Genomic DNA, 7,759 nt, shown 5'->3' with positions numbered 1-7,759 from the left:
CAATGATGCTACTCTTTCTCTTCTTTTTTTTTCAGGAAATGGCTGTTTTAGAAGGCAATGATGTGTGCTAGCAACAACTCTGTGAATAGTTATTATTTTAAATAATAGAATAATAAGAACTCCTATTTATTGGTCAAAATAGAGAAAAACATTAGAATTTCATGAAGTGAAAAAGTGGTGCTGCTGCCTCAGTGCTGTCACCCTTCGGTTTATGGCATTAGATTTTCATTTCCATTGTAAGGGCCAGTATTTCTGAGAGGAAATATCATGGTAAATGTAATAAAGTTGATTCAAACATACAGTGTGGTAGTGTGTTGTTAAGTTTCTTGTGTTATTCCCCCAATTTATGTATTGTTCTCCCCTATTATGTGTAAAATGGTTTCGTTCCCCCAGTTTTTCCCGCCACTGCTACCCTGTCAGATAAGTTGCTATGGTAACCGCTATTCATAGTTGCCGATATGTAATTGCTCCTCCCCTGGTTTCCCTTATCAGTGAAAGTTGTTTCCTCCCTGTCCAGTCAATCACTCCCTTCCTCCTCCCAGGTTTCGAGAATCTTCTCCTCTCTGGAGATGGTGGTTGGCTGGGGTCCCAGGACACCTCCTTTACCTTTTGATTATTGGTCTCCATGGAGTGTCAGTTCTGTGAAGTTCATCCCCTCACCTTTCCTGATTGGCTCTGTCTGTACCCACCTCCCTCCTTTATAATCCTGTTTTCACCCCCTATGAAAAAAACTTTTTCCCGGCTGGTTTCCCCGGAGTTTTTGGATCTGGCATCACCTGCAATAAATCGATGTTTAACCCCCGGGAAATGGTCAGCTCCGTTCCTCTCATATACCAGCGAGGTACGCCAGTCCGCAGCCAGCACAGCCCGAGGCCATCAGACGCCGAAGGGCGCTGGCCAGGAATTGCAGAGGGGCGTCGGCCTTTCGCCCTCAGCTAGCCGGACTCTAAACTTCGGGCTACATACGTTCCTCTCTGCAATACAGAACCTGTAATTATAAGGGATAAGGTATCAAACATAAGAGGACCTTCCAACCCCAAAAACAAAAGCCAAATCACACTAACACAAAAAACAATCAAACTTTGAAACAGACCACAGTTGCCATCCCAGCTGGTGCTTATCTGGTGTGCCTGATCTGCTGGCCAGGTGAAATTTATTAATCAGTAATTATCCCTAATCCCCCACAGCTGCTATAAAAGTATTTTAGACAAGCAGAGGGTGGCTGCATGCATGGAAGGAGCAGGAAGGAGAATGGCTCAGCTCAGGAGAGGTCAGTGATTATCTTATCTATTAATTTTTCTCAATTTTATGAAAGAAAAGTTTTTTTGAAGTGCTTTGAGGAAGTTGGTCGGGTGTTTCTGCCTTGTTTGTGTTGTCAGAGCATTTGTTGGGCTGCTGCTGGCCAGCCCCTGGGGCAGGCTGGGTTCCTGCACTTGGGCTTGTGACTTTGAACAAGAAATTGTGTATAAATACTTTACACTTAAATTTTCTGCTGTCTTAGGAGAGTGGGGATTACTATGTAGTTGCAAATCCTGGGCTCTTGATAGCAAGGCTAGGTGGGGTTTGGAGCTGAAGTTCAGGTGGAGTTTAGCTTTCCATGGGTTTTGCTGTAATATTTTCCCGCTGTTTCTTTGCTTTTCTCTCACTCTGTGAACTGAGCTGCTTTAGAAAACATGGGCTCATGGCTTGCTTGTCTTTGTGAAGGCTCTGAAAAGCAATAAACAAATTAAAAACTGAAGTAAAAGCTCATTCTCTATTTATGGCCAGGAGAATAAACCAGGTGGAGTGGCCAGTTCTCAGGACTGGGATCCCTGTGTGCCTGAGCTGCCTTTTGTCACAGGGCAGGGAGAAAGGGAGCTGCTCTGCAAGTGGTGCTTGATGGAGCTTGTAATCACCTCTGAGCCCCTCTTTCTGTGCCCTTTGCTCTGTTCTGTGCACTGTGCTGTCCTCCAGGGCCACCTGGCTCCCACAGTGGAAGGTGTTGGTGCAGCAGGGCACAGGGGGAGCTCCTGGATGGATTCAGGGTGGGCTCCTCGGCTGGGCTGATGGAGCTCACCCTCAGGCTGATTGATTCCTGCTGCTCCAGCCTCTGTTCCCAGCTCAGGCATCCCCCAGCCTGCAGCTGCTGAGCCTGTGCCCCTGGGTTACAGCCTGGCAGTTAAATGTTGGGTGTTTGGCAAGCTGCAGAGTCTGTGAGAAATGTTACCTGCTTCCCCAGGCTGACAGGGCTTGGGAGGGAACATTTGTTAAAACAATTCCTTGGTTTATGTGTTTTCCTTGGTCTTCCTTATACATTGTGTTAAGGGAAAAAGCTGGCATGGGATGGGAGGGTGATGAATGTCTTTAATTGTTGGGTTCTGTATTAACTTCCCTGAGGGGCTGTCCCACACACCAGGGCTGAGTTTGAGCAGATCATCCCCAGGGTTCCATCACCAGCACTTTTCCTGGCAGTGAAACCTCTCATCTGAGGCTCTGTTGGTGCTTTGCAAATGTCCTTTATGTGTCTCGATGCTCAAGAGAGCACAGTGATTGTGTCCTAGCTGGTTATAGTTTGTGCAGATGAAAATAAGGCACAGGTGTGCAAGGGCAAGGTGGTGCTGGGGCTGTGCAGACTTTGCTGCCACAAAACCAGCTTAGAAACCATCTCTTCCCTCTGTCTATTCCTCCCCTATTACAGAATCAGAATGGTTTGTGTTGGAAGGGACCTTAGAGATCACATAGTTCTGGCTCAGTGCTATGTGGTTGATAAGAAAAATCTCATTTTAGGCCCTTTTTTTGGGTGTAGCAAACACTGGTATTTTAATGAGCTGTTGATCCATAGACTGCACTTTTTAATTTGGTGTGCTCATGGTTTGAAGCACATTGCTCAAGCCAGTGCAGCTTTCCATAGTCTTTTCATAAAAGATGTCTGTGACACAGGTGCACCTGGAACAACACTTACAGCATTTCTGAACTGATATTTTTTCTATTTCTGAAGAATTGCTTCCATTCTGCTTACCTTTCTTTAGTTTTGCCTACAAATTACCCCAAAACAAAACTACAGTTGTGATTTCTGGAACTTAAACTACTTATAAATGGGTGGAGAAGATGATTGCTCTGTAATTGCTGTGTTTAAGTGTCTGTGACTATAATGTGTGATTATATCTGTAGGAAGTAAAAGTAATTTTTCAGAATTGCCACAGGTTTAATCCTGTTCTTCTGGAGTTCTGGGTAATATTGACTCTGTTCCAGTCTGCCACAAGATTGTGGTTTTCAGGGATGTTCTTTAGGCTGTTCTGGTTTTGTACAAGAGTCTGAGTAGTGACCCATGTATTTATTATTTTCTTTTCCAATCACCTGTGTGTATTTAGGCATATTTCATTGTGCTAATTTGAAATAAAACTAGCCTTGCTAGTATTTAGTCTGTCTATTTCCTCCAAAAGGCCCATAAAAACCCATGAGGAACTCCAACTATAAATTAGATTTGAGGGCAGAAATAAGTTAGATTAGAAGTTTGGTTGTTCTTCTTCTTCCCAGGCAACCTCATAAAGGGTTGGGGGAGTTGTCTTCATTTAATTCAATCTAGAAAAACAAACAAAAGCCTGCAAGCATTCCTACCCAAATGGCTTTTCTGCCTTTGCAAGGTGATGTTCTGGTGGTTTTGGGGAGAACTAAGCCTGGAGTTCTGCTAGGAGAGTATCCAATATTTCACTGTGCTCTCTTCAATTGAAAAACAGATCTGATTATTTTTACTTACAGATGTTCTTCCTCCCTATGGGAGGCACTGCAAGATAAATTGTGCAATTAGTAGATTGTTTTAATTCTCTCACCTATCTGCTATTAAATGACTTTTTATTAAATCTTTTGAAATCCTTTTAGTAATGTTATCTCAATTCTTGTAGCTTACCAGTGGAGAATATGAGGCAATTCCTAATAAAATTGTTTTTTCTCAAGCTGTATCCATATGAAAATAATTTAATAAGGGGTTGGTCTTGGGATGTTTGCTGTAATGAGCCAGTTTGGTTTCATTAAGAAGAAATTAAAATTTATGGCAGAATAGATGACCTCAATTCTTTAGGGAATTTATAGTGATACAGTTCTGTGCAGGGAACTTGACTGGGTCTAGTCCTAGGGTTTATGGCAATTTATTGATAATGAATTGTCCATAATTAGTTGAACTTTAGGATTGGATAGTTATTGGTAAATGTGTTTCTGGAGGTTTGGAACAGAATTTCTCAGAGGAATATCATCCTCCATGAGAGTTCCAAGTGTCCAAGTAAGAAACTAAAGACCAGTTTTGTTCAGACAGGGCTCAGTGGTGGAAGCTGGGGTGCACTTGGAAATGATCAAATATTCCCAGGCAAATTCACCAATTCCCCTGCAGAGTCTGATGGATTTGCTGAACTTTATTTGGTCCCTGGGAAACAGTGATGTGAGGAGCTGCTTATGTAAGTAAGATTAGCATCTGTGCTTACATTAGTTAGAAAAAATTAGGAAGGTTATTAATGCTTCAAATCACTGACTGAAATTAAAAGGGGGGAAAAAATAGCCCATAATGGCACATCCATGCTGTGGTGTAATTATGTGCATCACCCTTTCTCTGATTAAATGCAATTCAATCTTCTGTTAAAAAGAATTAAAGGAAAAAAAATCGTAGACAATTGCAAACCTCCCTAACACCCCTACACCTGGGTTTATCCTGGTTTATCAACTGCTCCAGCCACAATCCCACAGACCTTTGGGGCAAAGAGCAGCCCTGAATATGCAAAATCTCCAGGTTTTATTTGTGGTACTGGTGACTGCAGCATTAAACCCGCAGGTATAAATGGATTTCAAAGCTTCTTTGTGATCTCAAAGGCAGTTTTGTGATGTCATTGTGATTCTGGAAATGGGAGCAGCTGGTGGATGCCCCCTTCAGGGTCCTGTGTCCTCTGTATCTGCAGGCCATGTGTGATAAGGGATGTTGGGGTTGCAGCTTTGCTCTTCTCTGGACCTTGCTTTGTGCCCAGCTCTGCGTTAAAACCCCTTCCTAATGTGGACACAACTGGATCCTCTCCTTTCTCCACAGCAAAGCCATGATCAGAAATGGCAGCTCTTGCTCAGTGGGTGGTGTGTGTTTGGTGTTTAAGTTAACAGCCTTGCATTTTTATATCAACATACTCAATATAATTATTACTTTGTGTTTTTCAAGTTGCCACTAAATTGAAGAATGCCAGTTTTCTGAAATCTAATTTATCTCTTAAATTAATTAGCAGGAGACTGCATAAACACTAGAAATAATTTAATAAAGGAGGGACTCCAGATGGCTGAAGGTAGGCTCAGGCATTCAGAGCATTCCCCATCCTGATTGCAGCACCATGCCCAGCCAGACGTCCTGGTGCTTTGGGGAATTTACAGATGAGCTGCACTGCAATCTGCTGGGAGGCAGAACAGTCCCAGGGCTTCATTGTCACAGAAAAACCCATCATTTCTATTGAAGAAAACTAATTGCTGACAGTTTCTGAGCTGGCTTCGGTGCACGATGCATTTGTTCTGCCCTGTAGATTCTTGTTTCAAAAAATAAAGCGCACACATGCAAATAGAAACATATTGCTCCAATCTCCATGGCATTTATGTACAATTTCCCTCCAATGACTCCAAGCTCCCTTTGTCTGTACAGGTGTTGAGCTGGCAGTGGGGTTTTTCCAAAGGTTCCCTTTCAGTGCAGCTCTGCAGAGAGAGCCTGCATGGCACAGCTCAGGTCCTGAATAACAAAACTCGTGTGAGAGGCTTGAAATGATGTCCTTCAGCACATCCTTCTGTCCTTCCAGGAGGCAGAAAGAGAACACAGTGGTCCAGTTTCTCCTTGGGGATGCTCTGGGATGCTGCTCTCATCTGAGAGCAAAGAAAGAGCTGTAATTCAGGGCTCTGACCCAGAAACACCTGCAGGAGAGAAGGGAATCCCCCAAACATCTGTTTCTGATCTCCAGTGGCCACTGTAGCATTTGTTCACAGTATTTTTTATTTGTTCACAGTTCCTTTTGTCTTTCTCTTGCTAAGGAAAATCCAGCAGTGAGTGTCAATATGACCTTCAAGACTTCAAATACCCACTGCTAACTGACTTAAAAATGGGAGTGTGTTGTTAGACTGGCTGTGGAGGGCTCACCTGTATATTTGAAATGAGTGTGATAATTCACTTCTGGGGAATTTTGGAAGGAATTTTGAATGATTTAGATATGGGACCTCGGTTGTTTTTGATGTGGTTTATTATCTTCTATGTAGACAGGAAGGGTGAGTTTGGCTCACATATTTACCACATGGTTTAGAAGGTCACAAGACCCTTAGTTACAAGACCTTTTAAGGATTTTTTGACCAATAAAACACTGCCAATAAAGATATTTGTTTTTGACCCAATCCCTAAATATTTCTTCTTGTGGACCCATGCTATAGTGTAAGATTTTTCAGTTAATTATGTTATGACACACAAACCTACAGTGCTGCATTCAAATCTCCTTGTTTACCTCTGTAACTACTTTTATTTTTTCTATGTCTTAAACTCTAAACTTTACTTAGCTTAACATGTCTCTGCTTTAAACTATAAATCCACATTTTTTGCTTCTAGCACCTGAGTTTGGAAGCCTTTTCTAAGGTCTCAGATCAAATCCTGTGTTTAATTCTAAACTTTGGCTTACAGACCCAAAACTCTGAGCATTCCCTGCATTTTGGATTCCAACAAAGGAGGGTTTATGCCATAGAATAGTTTCCAGAATTAAGAGATATGCAGATTAATTACTCACTGATAACTCAATATTAGCAAGCTATTCTTAGTTATTCACTTAGAGGTGTAGAAAAGTTTTTACTGCAGTTCAGTGGCTTCTCCAGCAAGCAAGGGGATCTGTAGCTTCTCTGAGGTCCTTTTGGGGCTGTGCTTTAATTTTTTTCCTCTGTGAACCCTCATTATTCATCCCCTGCCCAGTGAAAAGCCATTTATCAGCATTTCAATGCCAGTCTTGGAGCAGTGGAGAGTTCCTGCTGAAGGAAGGGCTCCTCATGTCTCACAGAAACTGGAAGGCCATCAGTCTTGGAAGGGCTGTGCATGGGCATTGAGGTTGTGTGAGAGAATCCAGCAGCCAAAGAGAAAATGGAGCTTTTAAAGTCACATAGATGGTCACAAAGAGAAAATGTGTTTGCAGTGATTAATTAGCTTTGCCTGCTGCTGGGTTTTGCTGATGAAATGTGCTCTTCTGATTGAATTGCCTTGGCTTGGGCACCCAAGGAGGTTGTGGTTGACACTGAGATCCCTTTGTCAGTGTGGAAAAAGACTGAATACACAATTTATATCTGAAATAGGAGTGGTTGTGCATGGATTGATTGAAATGGGGCCTCCTGGGCTCGGAGGAGGATAAGTTTTGGCCCAACAGGGTTGTGAAAAGCTGAGAGCATTCAAAGCTGGGAGGCCACACCTGTGAGATGTCCAGAGGTATCAGAGGAGTCTCCAGCTCAGTGAGTGGGAATCACAAAATATTTTGGCTTAAAGGGACCTTTAAAGTCACCTCATCCAGCCCCCTGCAATGAGCAGGGACATCTTCAACTAGGCCAGGACCTGACCTCAGACACTCCCAGGGCATCCACCCCCTCTCTGGGCAACCTGCCATGAATTAATCCTGACAGAATCACAGTTTATACCTTCTCCTCTAAGTAAAATAAAGCAAAAATTGCAATAACAGGAAGTTTAGACTCTGTAGAAATGATTTCTTTGCAATATTAATGTATAGGCTGGATAATGTACCAGGGGAGTGCT

At 42.7% G+C, this 7,759-nt stretch overlaps 1 long non-coding RNA gene across 1 annotated transcript in view; it reads left to right on the top strand.

Moving 5' to 3' along the window:
* Positions 1–1,232: 1,232 nt before the first annotated feature.
* The window catches only part of LOC135449581 (uncharacterized), a 107,706-nt gene continuing 101,179 nt past the window's right edge, over positions 1,233–7,759 (top strand). Inside the window, exon 1 of the long non-coding RNA XR_010440773.1 lies at positions 1,233–1,270. This is a non-coding gene — a long non-coding RNA (uncharacterized LOC135449581). The remainder of the gene's footprint in view (positions 1,271–7,759) is intronic.

Source organism: Zonotrichia leucophrys, chromosome 6, assembly GCF_028769735.1.
Source record: "Zonotrichia leucophrys gambelii isolate GWCS_2022_RI chromosome 6, RI_Zleu_2.0, whole genome shotgun sequence".
In the NCBI taxonomy this organism is placed as follows: domain Eukaryota; kingdom Metazoa; phylum Chordata; class Aves; order Passeriformes; family Passerellidae; genus Zonotrichia; species Zonotrichia leucophrys.
This window is presented reverse-complemented; position numbering and strand designations above follow the sequence as displayed.